This window comes from Equus przewalskii, chromosome 3 (genome assembly GCF_037783145.1).
Source record: "Equus przewalskii isolate Varuska chromosome 3, EquPr2, whole genome shotgun sequence".
NCBI lineage: Eukaryota > Metazoa > Chordata > Mammalia > Perissodactyla > Equidae > Equus > Equus przewalskii.
The window spans coordinates 96,317,755-96,335,947 of record NC_091833.1 but is presented as its reverse complement, the minus strand read 5'-3'; the positions used below and the strand labels follow the sequence as shown (position 1 = coordinate 96,335,947).

Genomic DNA, 18,193 nt, shown 5'->3' with positions numbered 1-18,193 from the left:
TTTAATCAGTAATTTTAGTATTTTGTGAATGAAGAATCTGCAATGGGATTTTCTTTTCCAAAACCTTATGTTGCACCCCCAACCCCAGTGTTTTAGATTCATTAATTCAGCTTTGTGGCTCAGAGATCTATTTTATAACCCAAAGTTCCGTAAGCAATTCTGATGCTTGATAATATCTAACAATCACTGGGGTAAACTTTCAAAGAAGCTGATCAAAATCACCCAAAAGCAATTTCACCTTAGGGGAAATTAACTTACCAGAAGATTAGTTGGGAGTCTAGCTCACATTCTTTTCCTTTAAGGACTATGCATCTGCCAATAAATAAGCTAAACTACCTTTGTAAACCTTTTATCAACCCTGACCTAGGTGGTGTGCAATTTCCTTTCCAGCGTGTCTCCAGATAGTCAGTGCTGATTGGGCAATATCAATCTTGCAAATTGCATTCACCACATGTTATTTGAAAGGATATGGGATGTGACCAAGGAATAAGAATGAGTCTGCACATTGGAAATAGAATATTACAAGCTCTAGTTGGTAAAGTTTAAACGTATCAGATGTATGTTTGTTCTATTCAATTACTCATATTAATTAAAAAATTCTGTATGATGCAACTTAGATTTTATGCATCCCTCTATCACTTTGAATTGTATTTGAACTTTTAACTCAAAGTTCTTGAAGAAAAATCTGCTTTAATGTAAATTCACTTTGTGACTGACAACTTGACAAGAAACAGCAGAATTGTGAAAATTTGAGGATATTGTCACAAGACTATCTTTGAAACTAGAAAAACAATAGTGATATTATAAAGAAGGTCACTTACTGTGATTTTTGGAATTAAAACTTATCCAAGAGTATACAGTTCCACCATGTATTGTGAAAGCAATTTATTGCTGCTTTTCAGTATTGGAAAAGAAAAAGTTCATGCTGTCATTGATTGACCTTTAAAAAGAAAAATGTAGCTGGCTTATGGGTAATAAGAAAGCAATATATTTTTTTTTGTTACCTTTACAAGTAGACTTTCTTCATTTGGGTCCACTGCATAGTTTTTTCACACTTTTATTATAATCTGATTGAATAAACTAATCACTGCCAAGTCGTATTACCATAATGGATGTGCAATGCTTTTGTTGCAATATTTTTTACGCTGCAAATCTTGCAAAAATAAAATTGAAAAGTAGGAAGACTTGTTTTTTCCTAATTTAAGTCATTATAATTTCCTCATTTGATAAATATGGTGGCATAAAAAAGATGTAATAATTTTTATCATAGTTCTTACAAAAAACTAAAAGCCTCATTTTAAAAGAATAACACTGTGGAATATCTTTGTAGCTATAAGTGTAACTGTCAATTTCTCCACTTCAGTAGAAAATATAATTAAGTAGCATAAAGACAGTGATTGATAAAAAAAGTTTACATGATAAATGATCACAGTCGTGGTCAGTTTTCATAATTGAATAAGGAATGATTGTCTTGAAACTATGACATTTTTCCTATTCAAAATTACCCTCATGTCTTCTCTCTTTTATCTTCATTTTCAGATATTTGCTTTTTTTGTTGTATCATATATTTTACGGAATATTAAATAACAAAAAACACCCAGTTATGCCATACTACCTTACATTATTTTTGGAAATCAAATTCTAACTTGAATTTTGTCTGGTTAGATAAACTTAACATAATTATTATGTCCATGTATTCTATAGATTATCTGTTTTAATAAACAGAGTGTCAAATGCATTTATTTCTTGAACATTAATTTTACTTGCAAAACTTAGTTCTCTGTCCCTTGGCTCTTCTGGTTCAATTTAATTTTCTAAAATGAGAATACATGAGTTTTAGTGAGCCCTTACCATAATGAAGATGACATTTAAAAATAGAAGCCTAGTAAAAATATAAGCCTCATTTCTGACACATTTACTTAACTAATATCAAATAAACATTTTTGATCTTTTTCAAAAAATCATTGCACTTCATTTCGTTTTTAAAATTAAGATTTGGTGATGATATCTTCCAAACCTTGATTTATGCCAGTTGGCACAGAATCTAATGCTAAACTCCTTTTTCAGAAGGTCTCCTAGCTTTACATTTGAGTTAATTTAAGTTAATTGAGTTAACCTTGAGTTAATTCTCTTGAAATCATTGCCCTTTCTTTCTTTGAAAATGGAAGATAATAAGCATCTTCTTAAGAGACTTCAGGGATTTTACATTTTATGGTATCATGTGATTTATATTTAATGCTTCTCTTTTTAAGTTCTGTGAATCTGCCATGTTATCGCCAGCTATAGACCCAGCTTCTACTATAGCCAACATTCAATGGCTGAACCTCCAAAACCCAGAGGCCTTGAAAGATCTTTTCGAAGGTGGCCTTCTATGATAAGGACACTTCCTGCTGAGTTTATTCAGACATCTTGTAGAGACCAATTGCATCCTCTTACAGTGCGGTACCTCAAACCTCAAACACCCTTATAGAGGCCAAGTCCTAATTGTACAGAGCATCTGTAGCTCTCAAAACCACATTTAAAAAGTCCTGTGAAAGATCATCTCTTGACTTGCCTATGTGATTATGCATGACATTCTCTGCTTAGTACCTCGAGGCAAGGAGCCATTTGGGCATGCTTTTCTTATTTGCCTTTGGTTTCCTTTCTATCTTTAAAAGAGGAACGGTGGAAACCAATTCGTATGAGCATGGTTATACTGATATCCACCTTGTTGTCCAATCTTCCTAGGGCTATCTATGGGACTTCGATAAAACAAAGCCTATTTGGGGCCATAGGAATTTGGAATTTGGGGCTTTAGGCAAATTTTCAAAGATATATGCTCTCCACGTATCTCTTCTGCCAGGCTGAAATCTAAACACATCTTTATCAAAGAATGGCAAATAATAATATTTGCAGTAACAGATATATTTTTTTTATTTCACTGGCTTATCACAATAAAAATGTACTTCTCATTTAATACATCATCCAGTGTGGGTAGGAGGAAGGAGGACCCAGGGTGCCAGAGCTCTGCTCTACACAGGGCCAAGTTTTTTCCATCTTGTGTCTCCAGTCTCTGAAATGTGTTTAGTGTCCTCTCCCTTCAGCCACAGATGGGGAAAAAGAGAGCCAGAAATCTGGAAGGAAAGTTTATATGGGACAGTCTTGGGAGTGATGCCCATCAGGTTCACTCATACATGCTATTGACCATTGACAAAAACATAGACACATGGCCACACCTAGAAAGTTAGAGATGCAATGCATTTCAATCGGTCACCCAGTTCAGCTGTAAGGACCATTACTGACCGACCCTGGCAATATCTGTTACAGGTTTTATAGCTGGGTTTTCTATTTGTCATATACATTTATATATTTGTATATATCTTTCCTCTCTGACTACATTTGCTTTTGACTAGATCTCTTGTGACCTGCCAAAAACAAGTTTAAAGACTTTAATCTATTTTGTTTTTCCACTGAGCCATCACTATTATTTGAATACTTTGTAGACTAGCATTTTAATTTTAACTCTAAAATTCAACTATTTAAGCTAGAAAACTTTTTAGAATATACCGAAGTTTTCACTTTCTATCCTCCCGTTTTGTTTTCTCTTGTTGTAGCTGCCCCTGACGCAGGAAGGGTTAATAATCACTGGAAAAGGCTTGCCAACAAACTGTGACCCGGAGGTGAGAAGGCCGGTTAGCCAATGACGGGTAAGGCAGGGGGAGGCAACCTAAGCCAGGCATCGGCTGCCCGGTGGCACAGATGGAGAAACGATATTGGGAGCAGGAGGAACAGTTGCCTAAGAAGCCTTGCCTGCTCCGAGATAAAAATATACGAGCACAGCAAAAACATGATAATATCAAAACAGAGGCTGAGGGAGGGCTCCTTGAGAAATCACTGAGAATTCTTGGCATTCGCTAATTACTTCATCCAGAACACCTGTGTATGTTTAACAGCTGTAAGCTATGCATATATTGAAACGCTGGTTATAATAAACTCAGAGTGGCCATCAGCCCTCTCCGCATCTATCCTGATGTGTACATTGGATTGCGACACCGACACTTGTGAGATAAATTATAGAGGAAAAAGAAGCAGCAGAACAGGTCTCTGTTGCCATTTTCAAAATTTCTCAATGAAAATTGGCATAAATCGGGTACAGTGCCCCATATGGAATTTAGTGGTTTCTTAGGAAGACATGAAGAAGAATCATTTTTTGCCTTACTGTCCTGTACTAATTTCAGTTGATAATTAGACACAAATTCTGGTCTGTAGTGATGGGCTTTCATCAGTTGTAAAAATAAATGAAATAAAAACAAAACTTTCTTACCATGCAATTATTCAATAACTACAAAAGTCATCTGCGTTTTTAAGGTTCTATGTGTTCATAAATGTTTAACATTAGCTTTTATATCCTCCTGAGATTACTGGTCTAACAGGGCAGAGAAACTTGTAGAAAAATAACCTGATCACTTGTATCAAAATACTGACTATAGTTTACTAGATGAGACATGTTGGCTAATGGCTGTATCAAATAACTCAAGATTTGAGTGATAGGAGATACTCAAGAAATATTTATTGAGCTAAATTGAGCTTCATATCTGTTACTTTCATAATGTCAAACATTCTTGGAATACTCAAAAGCATTCAAATTTACCAAGGAAATCTCTTTTAAAAAGAGGACTATAGCAATGCTATAAGTACCATTCTTATTAAATATACAAAATTACTTATAACAACATTTTATAAAGACGTTTTTGGGCCTAGGAATGATGCAGAAGGAGGAAAAAAATGAATGAAGTCAACAGACTGTGCAGCATTAAAGAGAAGAGAATTAGACTGACTTTAATAGTTACCAAGATAAATGGTCCATTATTGAGAAAAAAAATAGTGTAAGACTGAATTGCTTAATTTAAAGTCTGAGTCTGTTAAAAATAAAAATTATTTTATTTTGTAAACTTGTTTATTTATTTATTTTATTTTTTGAAGAAGATTAGACCTGAGTAAACATCTGCCGCCAATCCTCCTCTTTTTGCTGAGGAAGACTGGCCCTGAGTTAACAGCCATGCCCATCTTCCTCTACTTTGTATGTGGGATGCCTGCCACAGCATGGATGGACAAGCAGTACGTAGGTCCACACTCAGGATCTGAACCGGTGAACCCCAGGCTACCAAAGCAGAACATGGGAGCTTAACTGCTGTGCCACCAGATGGGCCCCCAAATTATTTATTTTTCAACAATGTTCCTAAAAAACTGATCAAGTCTGCCTGATTGGTCATGCTGGGTATTGGAAAATTTTTAAATTCTTCTTACTCTCTTAAGTACAAGAAATCCAAGGGAAAATGATGTGAACTTAACAATATTTATAGGTAGGGTATTCTCAGCCTTTTTACAAATATCTCCATTTACTTTTAAGGTAAAAATATGGAATTTAATTCATTTATGTTTTTTATTCAATCAGATATAAAATTATATCATGTGCATAAAATTTAACTTATGAAGATGCAATAGAGAACAGCACAGAATCTGATCTTATATACACAGGATTTATATTCCAATGTTTATGCAAAAAGAAAATGATTTCAACGTGTCATGAAGAACAAAAATTTACCTGAAATATATTCATAATATCTAAAGATAAAACTCATGCAGTAACAAAAAGGAAACCTACAGATGCAATGGAGCGTGTCTCAGATATTGCTTATTTTCTACACTGAATGCTCACAACAACCTCATCCTGTATTCTAGTCATGGGCGCCATGACAAAATTCATGCTGGTGCATCTTGAGATACCTCACCTCAGTCTAAAACTGCTTATTTTCTTTCAGTCTTAGGATGTTTTTCATGAGCAGGAGAATAGAAAGAAAAACAGCAGAAAATGACTTACATCTCAGCATAGGCAACCTCGAAATGTTGCATCCTGTGAGGCTAACTATGGTCAAGGGGATGTGAGAGACAACAAACGAATGTGTCTCTCTCTCTTTCCCCAAGTGGATTGTCCTGAGTCACATCTCTTAGGCTTCTCAGAGCTTCCCAAGGGAGTGAGTGACCAGAAGCTCAAGCAAGTGACTGACCAGATAAGGGATCTTGATAAGGGCTCTCCTTTTTGTTTAATTCCTCACTCCTGTAACTGGGATCATATTCCCAAATAAACTGCAGCCCTATAAGCCTTTGTCTCAGCTCTGTTTTGAGGTAATTCAGCAAAAGATAGTGTGGCTCAGGTAACTGACGATGGGACGTCATAAGGGGAACTGTTGTAGGCTCACAAAAGCAATTTTAAAGTCTATACTCATTTGATCCTTTGTTTTTATATTTGGGTGTTAGTGCTTTGCTCAAGGCCTCACAGTTTGCAGCTAAAGTGTGACTAATACATGGTCATCTGCTTCTTCATCCAATTTATCTTCCAAATTTGTTCATAGTTATTCTAAATTGTCTTTCATGAAACACACCTTTATCTATCCTAATATGGTTCTCAAAACAGAGGTAAAAATTGAGAGATTTAGAAAAACTAGTCTATAAATGAAATTCTAAAGGATACTGTATATCAGTCATATAGGAAGAATAAAAATATTATCTTATTCTTTTCTACTCTTAAAAAAAAACTTATTAGAGAGCCAGCCCTGATGGCCTAGTGGTTAAAGTTTGGTGCTTTCACCAATTCCACAGCCTGAGTCCATTTCCTGTTCACAACCATGCCACCTGTCTGTCAGTTGCTGTGCTGTGGTGGTGGGTCACAGAGAAGAACTAGAAAGACTTACAACTAGGATATACAACCATGCACTGGGGCTTTGGGGAGGAAAAAAGAAAAAAATACTTATTAGAAATTGCCTCATTTATTTTCAGTAGACCCTTCTCTTTTTTCTGTTGGTTTATAAACAGCTATAATTTACAGAGATGGGTACAAAACAAATCAGAATGAAAACTAAAGTATGCTAAAATCTTACATAATAGAAAGATTTTCTTCAGACATTAAATAACTAAATCGTTTTAGCTTGCTGTCTTCTAAATAGGTCATTTCCTAGATAAAACAGAACAATAAAAAGAAAAATTACACAGTAAGTGATTTTTTTTTAAGCTGGTCAGTGAATCTATTCTACAAAACATTTCATTCATAAAATCTGAATTGCTGCTGCTGCTATCAGCAAGAGGACCCTGGACCAAGGTATTTTGGGATTACCCATCACAAGGTCGTGTGATAGTCATCTCTGAAATGAAAAATATAATCTCAAAGACTCACCAGTCTTGTACATAAGATATTTATAGGTATTGAAGCTTAAACAGGTTCTAAATATACTCATTTTATTGTGACATACAAATTCCATTGATTTTTATGGCTGTAGTTCACATTTTTAGTGAAGAATATGTTGCAAACGATTGTTGAATACATGTTATGTTTTATCTTTAGTAGTCTCCCAAACTTTATCGAAAATATTGAAAATACCAGTTGAGCATCATTTTAGGTCTAGTTCCCCAGAAACAAACCATAATGTTAGGATTCACATGCATGTAAATTATTAAGGAAATGCTCCCAAGAAATCAAGTAATTTCTATTAAGTCCCAGCATCAACTGTATTGTGGTCCAGCAGGAAGCTTCAAAACTTAGTTTTGCCTCTTAGTTTATCCCAATTGGGGAGTGGGGGAATGAAGAGTACAATGGAGAGATGGGAACTCTAATCCCACAGACACTTCCATATTTCCCTCCAATCTCTTTGTATTGGGGAGAAATGGCTCTGACGGCCTGAGGGCAGTCATTAAAAGCAAAACAGGAGCATCTGTGGACCTAGAGATGGGCACACAGAAGCAGTACATGTGTCGGTCGAATAGTGACCTCTCCATCCCCTGTGCAAACAAACAGTGGGGGCAGGAAATACTTCTCTTGTTTAGAAGCAAGGAATTATGTAACAATGTACTTACTGATCAGTCCTTGAAGACAGGAACTGGTCTTCATTGTTTTTATCCCCAGGGCCTGGCACACTGCATGATATGTGGTAAATGCTTAGTAAACATGCATGGACTAATTGAAAACACACACACCTACATACACACACATACAAATTTAAAGGACATAGATAATGAAGCTTCTCAATTTGCATAATTTATACATCAAAAGCCTGGGAGTCAAAATATTGTAGGTATATCAAACCTCTACCAAGAATATCTCACATAGGATTTTAGTGTTTAATCAAATGAAAGAAAAAGACATGAATTTTTATTTCCTACTATACACATGTTCATGCATCCCTTCTGTACTTGACCCTCCTGTGGATTTCAAAGGAGATTTGCTCAGCAGTGCTTAAGGCAGAGGAGTAAGAGATTCATGAAAATAATATTTGATGTTTTAAGCTAATTCAATAACCAAAAGGGAAAAAAAGAGGAAAGAGAAAGAATTGTCATTATTGTACACTGATTTTAAATGCAGCAAAGCAATAGTTTTCCACAATTATCCTTACTTTCTTATACTTCAATGAGTTTTCTTGGAAGAGAAAATTAACTGTTTTTTTAATATATATTAACGTTAATTCATAAAGCATGACCTGTAATTTCTATACACTGAGCACTTTAAATTCTGATTTTCCCATCTTTCCTTAACTTTTTATCACTTCCCATCTTTCTTTCTCCTTCTCTTCTTTCCATTCAAAAAAATGCATATGTGGATAGATGGAGTATATATACACAGCAGTTGTATAAAACATAATAGTAGGCACATTTAAGCAGCATGATAAGGCTAAGATATTGTCACCAGGAAGCTTATAATGCCACTTTTTTTAATCTATTAGAAATAGACAAAAAAAAATTTCTTTTTTTTTCAGTCTTAGATGAGAAAAAAAAGACATCATTTCAGTGTGGTGAACTTAGAGGTTGATTTTTTTTTTCTGGCTTTACTTGTGACAGTCTTTAGAATATAGGTTTTTTTGTTTGTTTTTGTGAGGAAGATTGACCTCGTGCTAACATCTCTTGCCAATCTTCTCCTTTTTGCTTGAGGAAGATTGTCACTGAGCTAACATTTGTGCCTGTCTTCCTCTATTTTAAGTGGGATGCTTTTACAGCATGGACTGATGAGTGGTGCTAGCTAGGTCCTAGGCCCAGGATCTGAACCTGCGAACCCCGGGGCTGCGAACTTAACCACTACTCCACTGGGCTTGCCTCTAAAGCATAGTTTTAAATTCATGAAACTTTTTTATTTTTGAGGCAGATTAGCCCTGAGCTAACATCTGCCACCAATCCTCTTCTTTTTGCTGAGGAAGATTGGCCCTGAGCGAACACCCATGCCCATCTTCCTCTATTTTATGTGGGACACCTGACACAGCATGGCTTGACAAGCAGTGCATAGGTCCGCACCCGGGATACGAACCAGCGAACCCAGGGCCGCCAAAGCAGAACGTGTGAACTTAACCACTGTGCCCCCAGGCCAGCCCCTGCTAACTTTTTGACTTAACATTTTTGCCTTTGATGCATCCCTAATGATAGATAGTGCAGACATTTTTCTTTTGACAAGTTATCTGTAAAACCGTATATGCTCTAATCAGGATGCATGATACTTATTAATGGCTTTTTCTGTTTAACATGGCATCAGGCATAAGGCTGGGAAGAGAATTGTTGCTCAAGAAATACTTATTGAATGACTTTGGTAAAAGCTTATAATGTCAACACAAAATTATTTAGTACTTTTCTGGATATTTCCAGGCATTATAAATTTAAAATATGCTAAGTGACTTGAGAAAGAACAAATTTACTGTGTTAGATATTTTTGATCACTGATAAAATTCCCTTTATATTTCAGATAGAATCTTATATGAATTATTTCTTTGTACCAGACAATGATTACCTTTCTAATTACCACTTGGAATCTATAATAATTTTGTACAAGTGGAATGTGCTCCATTGTAGTATTAGGAGTTGCCCATCCCTGGAATTATTCAAGGTGAATATCACTTTTCAGAAATGACAAAGGTATTTCCATGGATAGAAGTATGGACTAAATGCTAAGTAGTTACTTCTAAAATACATTAAGTTCATGTTACTTACTGCCTTAAAATCCTTCAGTGTTTCCTCATAGCTTTCCGGATAGAGTACAAAACACCTTAAATTGTCTTACAAATCTGTCTACAATTGGCAAAGTGTTAGGCACTCAACATCCCACAAGTAGTATATATAAATACACACACACCCTCTTGCAATTTACTACAAAGAAGTTTGACAAGATCATTTATTTTTCTGATGTACCCAAGAACCTTGTATGTAGGTACGTAGAAATAACTCCATATGGCCAACTAAATAAGCGACCACAGCAGAATATGACAATTACTGATTCAAACATACATCAATCCTAGTGAGATCTGAAAAGCATCTTTAGATATCCTTAGATACGTGTTCCCTCTTGTATTGTCCAGAGAGGACTATGATCTTTGACAAATCAATTGGTTCACCTTTAAACCAACCCATTATTTCATATTCTAACAGTAAGACAATGGATAAAAATTTACAACACTTAATTCATAACAATAAAGTAAATTTGATTTGGAAACATTCCAGTGATAGTTATTATGGAAGAATTAATCTACAGTCCTAATGAGGAAATTTTCTCTTGAAATACATCTCTTATGTTGAAGGATAAACTCAATTAGTCTAAATAAAGCCTCCTTTCATTTTGGTCTCCCTGCCTACTCACCTTCTGTCGATGAAAAGTCTTTAATTGTCAATCCCTAATCTATAATTAAATACATTGAGCTTCTCTCCCATGCGTTTTCTATGTATTGAGCTAAACTTTAATTACATGTGTATTGTGCTATTTCTCCATAGTTGTACTTTTACCTATTTATTTTTCTAAATAAAACACTTATGAAATAACTGTATGTATTTGTATTTCTAAAACTGATTCTGTTTTATTTTGATAAATATTCATAAAATATGGATACAAATTCATGATATTTTGATGTAATTAAAAAATATTTGTGTCTCCATCTCATGCAGTCAATAATTCTTGAGGATTAGGTTCTGTTTATATATCCTAGTACCTGGGAAAGGATGAATTCAGTTGACTTGCTTAATTAGTGGAAAAAATAGGCACATGTAGTAAATGTGAAGTGGAAGGTAGCAATAACACTTTCGTTTGACCAATAGACACTAAATTGTTGATTTATATTCAAGTGCTAAAGAGTTGACCTGTATAACATGATTTGCCAAATAACTGGAGAAGAGAAGGCTGCACATTTTCTACGCCATTCTTCTTTCAAACATTTTTCTTTACTAAAAGGGCAAAGAGAAGCACTTATCCCAAACTGTGTTTTACTGAAGTTATTAGAGCATATGATTTATGCAACTCCCTCTTTACGAGCATTTGGAGATCCCCACCTTGGCCAGAGGATTGTATTCCAAAAATGAAGGGTGTCATATGTAATTTAAATACATAGCTGACTTACCAGAAAATTGTTTTCAAAACAAAGCAAAAATCTTTACCAAATATACGTAACTATGGAGCATTGTTTTAGTTCAGATCTCTCCCACAAAATAAAACAAAACAAACAAAAAAACAGTGCCTAAGACAAGGACTTGGGTGAAGTCATTTACTTGGAAGGTGATCCCGTGTGCTTTACTGACAGTGTGCTTTACTGAGAAGCATGCTGAAGGCCTCCCAGAAGCATCCAATTGAAAGGCCACAGCATTATCCAACAGTTTCCATCTGTTAACGTTGGAGAGTTTTTCACTGCACACCTGGGCTGAAATTTTGCCAGCGTCTAAAGCTCCAGAAACATTGGGGAAGGTCCTGGGGCACATGTGGAGAAACTCACAGATATGCTTGAGGTTGAGTGTGATAGCCAAGGGGAATCAGTTCCTTTGGGCGTGGCTGAGCTGAAATCAGAGCTTGGACAAAGGGATGTGATACTGGTACCTGAAATGTGTGCTATAGTGGTTCTCTGTAGTACAGCTGTAACCCTAAGTGCTTGGGATGCATCAGTGAATAATGCAAACCAAAACCCTGGTCCTCATCCAGCTTCTCTTCTGGCAACATTAAAATGTTCAAGTGGGTTAGGAGAAGACTTGGTTAAATACATCCTTTTATTATTTGATTGATATTTCAAATTGCGAATAGTTTGCAACATTTCATAATAAACCTTGCACTATCAAGCATTTACCTCTGTTATAACAGTGTTTTCCTTCTGGGAAACACAGGAAATTGCACTGATATTCAGTGATAAGAAATAGCAGTGCTAAGTTATTACTATTAAATTATTTATAATTATCTTCATAATCAGAACATATTTATGCTGATACATGTATTTTTTGAAAATAGTCAAAATTTTCCATATATAACATTAATAGTATATTTCTTAAACTAAAAATTAGAATAGCACATTTTTTGATTACTTCCTTTGAAGACACATTTTTACTACTACACGGGAAATTCTATAATTGGTAGCATAAACAAAATGATACTACATTTATCATCTTAATTTGTCCCCATTTCCCACAGATTTTAAAAACCATAAAAAGGACTATCATATTCAAGTATTTTTCATGATGAGAAAAAAGTGCCAGTTCAGATAAGGTAATTATTATAACATCCATAAAAATAGAATATTTTTATAATTAATTAAAATAAAGGAAATATGTTTTTAATTGTGATATAATTGTTTCAATGAACAATCTGTAGTCTACCTTGTATTTCATGTTCTTGTTGCAAGATGCTCAAAGACATTTTTGACTGGCTTGCTAATTTGCTAGTGCCAGTATCTAGGAAGTTCCATAATACTGAAAAAAGATTCAGTTTAGCTGCTTTCCACCTGGAACCTCTCAAAGTATCTATAAAATTAGGGTCCAAAAAGAAATATTATTCATTTCAGAAAAGTGTAAGAGAACTTGAAATATTGACAATATTCAATGCACCCTTAGAGAAGCAATTCCTACTTTGGTTGCGCAGAGACAAAGACATCTATTTATAAAATTTGGACCAATTGCACTCCAGGCAGTGTTTTTCAGAGAAGGCCGCAACGATACCTTTCCTCCATGCTCGTCTACATTAGACTGTCATTTCCATAATAGGTAGAGGATAACTCTTCACCCTTAAATCTAAGTGGGTCTATCACTCCTTTGTGACTAATAGAATGTGGTGGAAGTGACACTGCATGACTTCAAAGGTGAGGTCATAAATGGCAATGGTCTGCTTCCCTTGATTGGACATAGATTTTGGAACTCTGAGCCACTATGTAAGAAGCCCTACTATCCTGCAGCTGCCATAGTGTGAGGAAGCCTGAACTAGCCCACAAGAAGAGACTACATGGAGAGGCTTTTAGACTATATGAATATAGAGTGAGAAAGAGAGAAAGAGGGAGGAAGGGAGAGAGGGAGGGGAAGAGAGAGAGAGAGGAGCTGTTTGGTAAGTTTACAGATGGTCCAGACCCCTGCTGTTTCAGCTCTGACCACCACCTGAACTCAATTACATGAGAGCTTCAGCTAGAACCATTCACAGAAGCCCTGTCTGAATTCCAGGCCCACAGAAACTGTGAGAGACAATGAAATTATCGTTGTTTCAGGGAGATAATCAAAATGCTTCTCCAGAATACCGACAACTTTTGCATGTTTTTAAATTATTTCCACCAAGACTTTATCCTCGTAATAGAGAGCCCTGAATATGATGTGCTTAATATATGTTTATCGATAATTTAATTTGTTAACTTTGTTTTTACTTTGAGGAAACTATATATTTATACCCAAAATCCCTTCAAATACTTTAATCCAGAAAAACATATCTATCTCTACACAAACTGAGAATATATATATGTATGTCCAAAATAGTTAAAAGATAGTATAGACTAAAGATGGATACTGCATCTTACTTCTTTTCTTCATCATTAGCCAAAAAGATACACAAATTAACTATTAGTACCTTGACCTTAACTAATAGAAGGAGTTTTGTATAAATCAATCCGTGGTTTGAGTCAATAAGTCAATACATAGAAACTGTAAATATTTTCATGAATTACTATGAGGTAATTAATTTCTCAGGCCATTGCTGGATGGTTTAATCTTCAACTCCCATAGGAATATCTGAAATTTATATTTAAAAGTTTAGTTACAAAAATTGCTATAGAAAAACGAATATAGGGGGCTGGCTCTGTGGCCCAGTGGTTAAGTTCACGGGCTCCGCTGTGGCGGCCCAGGGTTGGGATCCTGGGCGAGGGCATGGCACCGCTTGTCAGGCCACGTTGAGGCGGCGTCCCACATCCCACAACTAGAAGGACATGCAACTAAGATATACAACTATGTATGGGAGGTTTGAGAAGATAAAGCAGAAAAAAAGGAAAAGAAAGAAAAGCAAATATAGCAAGACATTAAGAAAGGTAATTCAAGATAGAGAAAGTGACCTCAGTGGGCAAAACCAGTTTATCTTACATACTGACAGCAAAGCTTTATTCTCTCTCTTGATTATGCAAAAAGGCCTTGGGAATGCACAGACTTCTATGTTCTTCCCTTCAGATTGTCCAGCCCCTCACTGTCTGCCTATTTTGGAAATGCATCAAAGATTTTCTGAGATATAAATCAATTGACCTGGCACCTTTTATTTTTATTCGAAATTTTCCAAAATCCTTATTCTTTGGAGTCTAGTCTTTAATTTCCCAATTTCAAGAAATGTACAAGCTACATATTAACTTTATCATTTATTCTTCACTGTTTACAGACAGCTTCAATACTCAGTAGTTTAAAACAACAACCACATATTTTTGCTTGTGAGTCTGTGGGTCAGCTGGCGGTTTTACTGATGAGTTTCCAGGCAATTGAGTGCTGCGTGGTCTAAAATACTTTCTGTTGGCCATAGTAAGTCACACAAAGCCAGTTCATATTCAATGGATGGAGAAATGGACAAACAGACTTTGTCTGTCAAAGGGAGGAGCTTCAAAGCCATGTTGCCAATGATCTCAAATGCAGGTTGGGAGATAATTGTGTCATGTTTTCAAACATTCTACCATATGAGCCTGGTGGCAAGAAAAGGAACATGTTACCAAGACAGAGAAAGAATATAATTGCCTTTTCTGATTGTCACCTCTCTGCTTCCAGACACTCTATATTTTTGCTATTCTTACAAGATTTACTTTTCATACTCACTGTGATATTGGTGGTGATAACAAAAACAATAACACCATTAATAATCTCTGTTAATGGTTATTGAATACTTACTAAATACTAGCTAGTGTACTAACTTAGTCACTGACATTGTCTAATTTATTCCTTTCAGTAATTGTATGAAGTAAATGTAATTATTATAATATAAAATTATGAATGAATAACTGTGCATAATTATATACAATTATGAATAAGAGCTCCCTATTTCTCTCAGAGTAAGCAAGCAACCGTGCATTGGCATATAAGGACCTGCACAGTCTTGCACACTGCAAATTCTTTGATTACATCTCCTTTTCTGCTCTTCTCGCACTCCTCTACAGAAACTCTGGCCTCCTTGCTCATCCCAAAGCAAGACAGCATGCACACTCCTGTGCACTGGGCGTTCATCTACTTGAAACAATTCTATGAGACGGATGCATGGCTTCTTCCCTCGCCTTCCTCAGTTCTTTGTATATATAGCACCTCCTTAATGAGATTCACCCTGATCATTCCATTTACTATTTTAATCTACTCTCCCATCTCCATTCCCCTAACCTGTCCTTCTCTGTTTTCTCCTTATGACCAATCGGTAGTGAGGCATTCTTTCTTCATTGATGTATTCCAACGTCTAGAAAAACAAATTAGTAGTTTTTAAATGAATGAGCTTTTCAGCCTACTCCTCTCTATCATATCTCCATACACAAATAGTATTATAAATACTCTGGCCCAAAAGCACCATAACATAAGAGGGAGAATTTTGAGGTGAGCAACATTACCCAGTTCGAAAATTTTCAAATACGGTACAGATTTATTATATGACTTATAGACACATTTGATTATTCCTTCCATTCTAAAGTTTGCTATTGATTTTTCTGACGTATATATCTTGATGTTTTTCCCACTCAAAATTGATAGCCTTTAAAGTCCACCTAAAGGTTCATCTCCTTTTTTCCCAATCCTTTCCAATTACTTCAATCTAAAACATGTAATGTCCATTTTAATTTCTGTATTTCCTAGTAATTATATTATTAGTATGAACATTTTGTTATACGCTCACTTAAGTTTTCCAGATATAGATAATAGTGCTTCGCCAAATTACCTTTAAAAAACTGGCTTCTTGCATGCAAGAATTTTGTCTTTATTTTCTCTGTGTACAGTGACAAACACTGAACTTGGAATTTACTAATCATTCTACCAATGTTTGATTTTATTATAGTCTAAATTTAGCTCTGCTAAAAATAATTGTGAATCTGTTAAGCACCTACTGTTATATATAGAATATTATACTTATTATTTCCTGAAATGGTAAAAGCAGCCAAATATATCTAAACTCATTAGAAGTTCCTCAAAAAGAAAATTTATCAAATGCCCAGCCCTCCCTTCCTTTATCCAAGGTGTAAATATCATATCCCAGCCTTTGTCATCCTCCTTTATTTCAGACAATATTAGAAAGTGTTGACATGTGAGAGGTGGATACAAGTTTTCATTTGAAAACCATCCAACCTCAGAGAGAAAGCGTTATTTCACATAATTAAAGGAGTGAATTAAAGTCAGGACTTATATAAAATCAAGATGATCTTTTAGCTACACTATAAGATGTATTATAATCGTTCGCTTGTTCAATAAGCATCTTAAATGTCCATTTGTGCAGACTTCATTGTGAGACTCTGTGGATATAAAGCTAACTAACATTTTGTCCTTCCCAGACAAGAGCCCACAGACTTGGAATGTGGGCAGACACAGACAGCTACCCATGAATTCACACTGAATTCTGCATTCAGATGTGTATTTGCAAGACTCACATGAATTTGGTTCAATATAGAGTCAAATACTCTACAATTAAGTCTCTTGATTTTTTGCCTGCTCTTTGTAACCATCCATGGGGATTAACTTTATATGTTTTTTCTAAGTTTCCTGTAGTGTAGTTTCAATAATTCCTTAAAAAAATTCTGAAAGACAGTTTTTGGAAATTTCAATAAAGAATTCATAAAATATCTCTCATTTTTAAGATAATTACTGACACTGCATAAATAGACTTAGTGAATGAAATATATTTATATATTCTTTTGAAAATTAGTGGACCAAGAAAATGCTTAAAGAACCTACATTCTCCTGATAATAATTGACATCGTCATTTTTCCTAATATACTGCTCCCTGACTATCTTTACTTCATGTCATCTCTTTATATTCTCAATACAATTGTTAAATATAACCACTATTTGGCACCCATATAGTTTTCTGTTTTGAGTTATATAACCATAGATATATACTTTATCTTTTCAATTATATTTTATACCCCATAATAGCAAGGATCATGTCCTATTTATTTACTATTACCCATTAAAAAACAGTACTTTATTAGATGTTCAATTTTAAATGACCGATATTTTTTAAAGTTAGATTTTAAAAAGATTCAATTGTTATTTTATCTTTTATCCCCACATTAACAAGCCTTTTTTGGCAAATTCCCTATCACATAGAATTTCAAGCATGCATATTATTGAGGTTAAGAATAAACATCACTCAACATCACCCAAGGACTTTACCTCCTCTTCTGGGGAAGCAGTTAGTGATTTTCAGTTGTATTCAGGATAGCTGTATCATGTTAGATAGACTTATGATCTTATTTTCTTTATTTGGAGATTGGATATGGCTTAAAAAGATGCACATTGATGCCAAGATGACAAGAGGTGGATTTCCGATAGTTAATTTTATGCATCAACTTGACTGGGTTGTGGAGTGCCCAGATATTTATTCAAACACTATTCTGGGTGTAGAGGGGAATTTCTAGATGAGATTAACATTTGAATCAGTAGACTGAGCATAGCATATTTCCCTCCCTCATGTGGATGGCCCTTAGCCAATCAGTTGAAGACCTAAGTAGAACAAAAAGGCAGACTCTTCTTCAAATATGGAGGAACCTCCCACCTGACTGTATGAGCTGGAACACTGATATTTTCTGGCCTTGGATTCAAGTGAAACTTTGACTCTTTTTGAGTCTCAAGCCTGCTGGGTTTTGGACTGAAACTTAGATGATTAGCTCTCCTTGTTTTCAGGTCTTTAAACTTAAATTGGAACTACATATCAGCTCTCCTGGGTGTCCAGTTTGCTAATTACTGA

At 35.2% G+C, this 18,193-nt stretch overlaps 1 long non-coding RNA gene across 2 annotated transcripts in view; it reads right to left on the bottom strand.

Moving 5' to 3' along the window:
* Positions 1 to 13,081, bottom strand: part of LOC103557652 (uncharacterized) — a 30,922-nt gene extending 17,841 nt beyond the window's left edge. For both annotated transcript variants that reach the window (XR_011538229.1, XR_546542.2), the window contains exons 1-2: positions 12,970 to 13,081; positions 7,888 to 7,947 (exon numbers count right to left, since the gene is read on the bottom strand). This is a non-coding gene — a long non-coding RNA (uncharacterized lncRNA). The remainder of the gene's footprint in view (positions 1 to 7,887; positions 7,948 to 12,969) is intronic.
* Between the last annotated feature and the right edge of the window lie 5,112 nt (positions 13,082 to 18,193).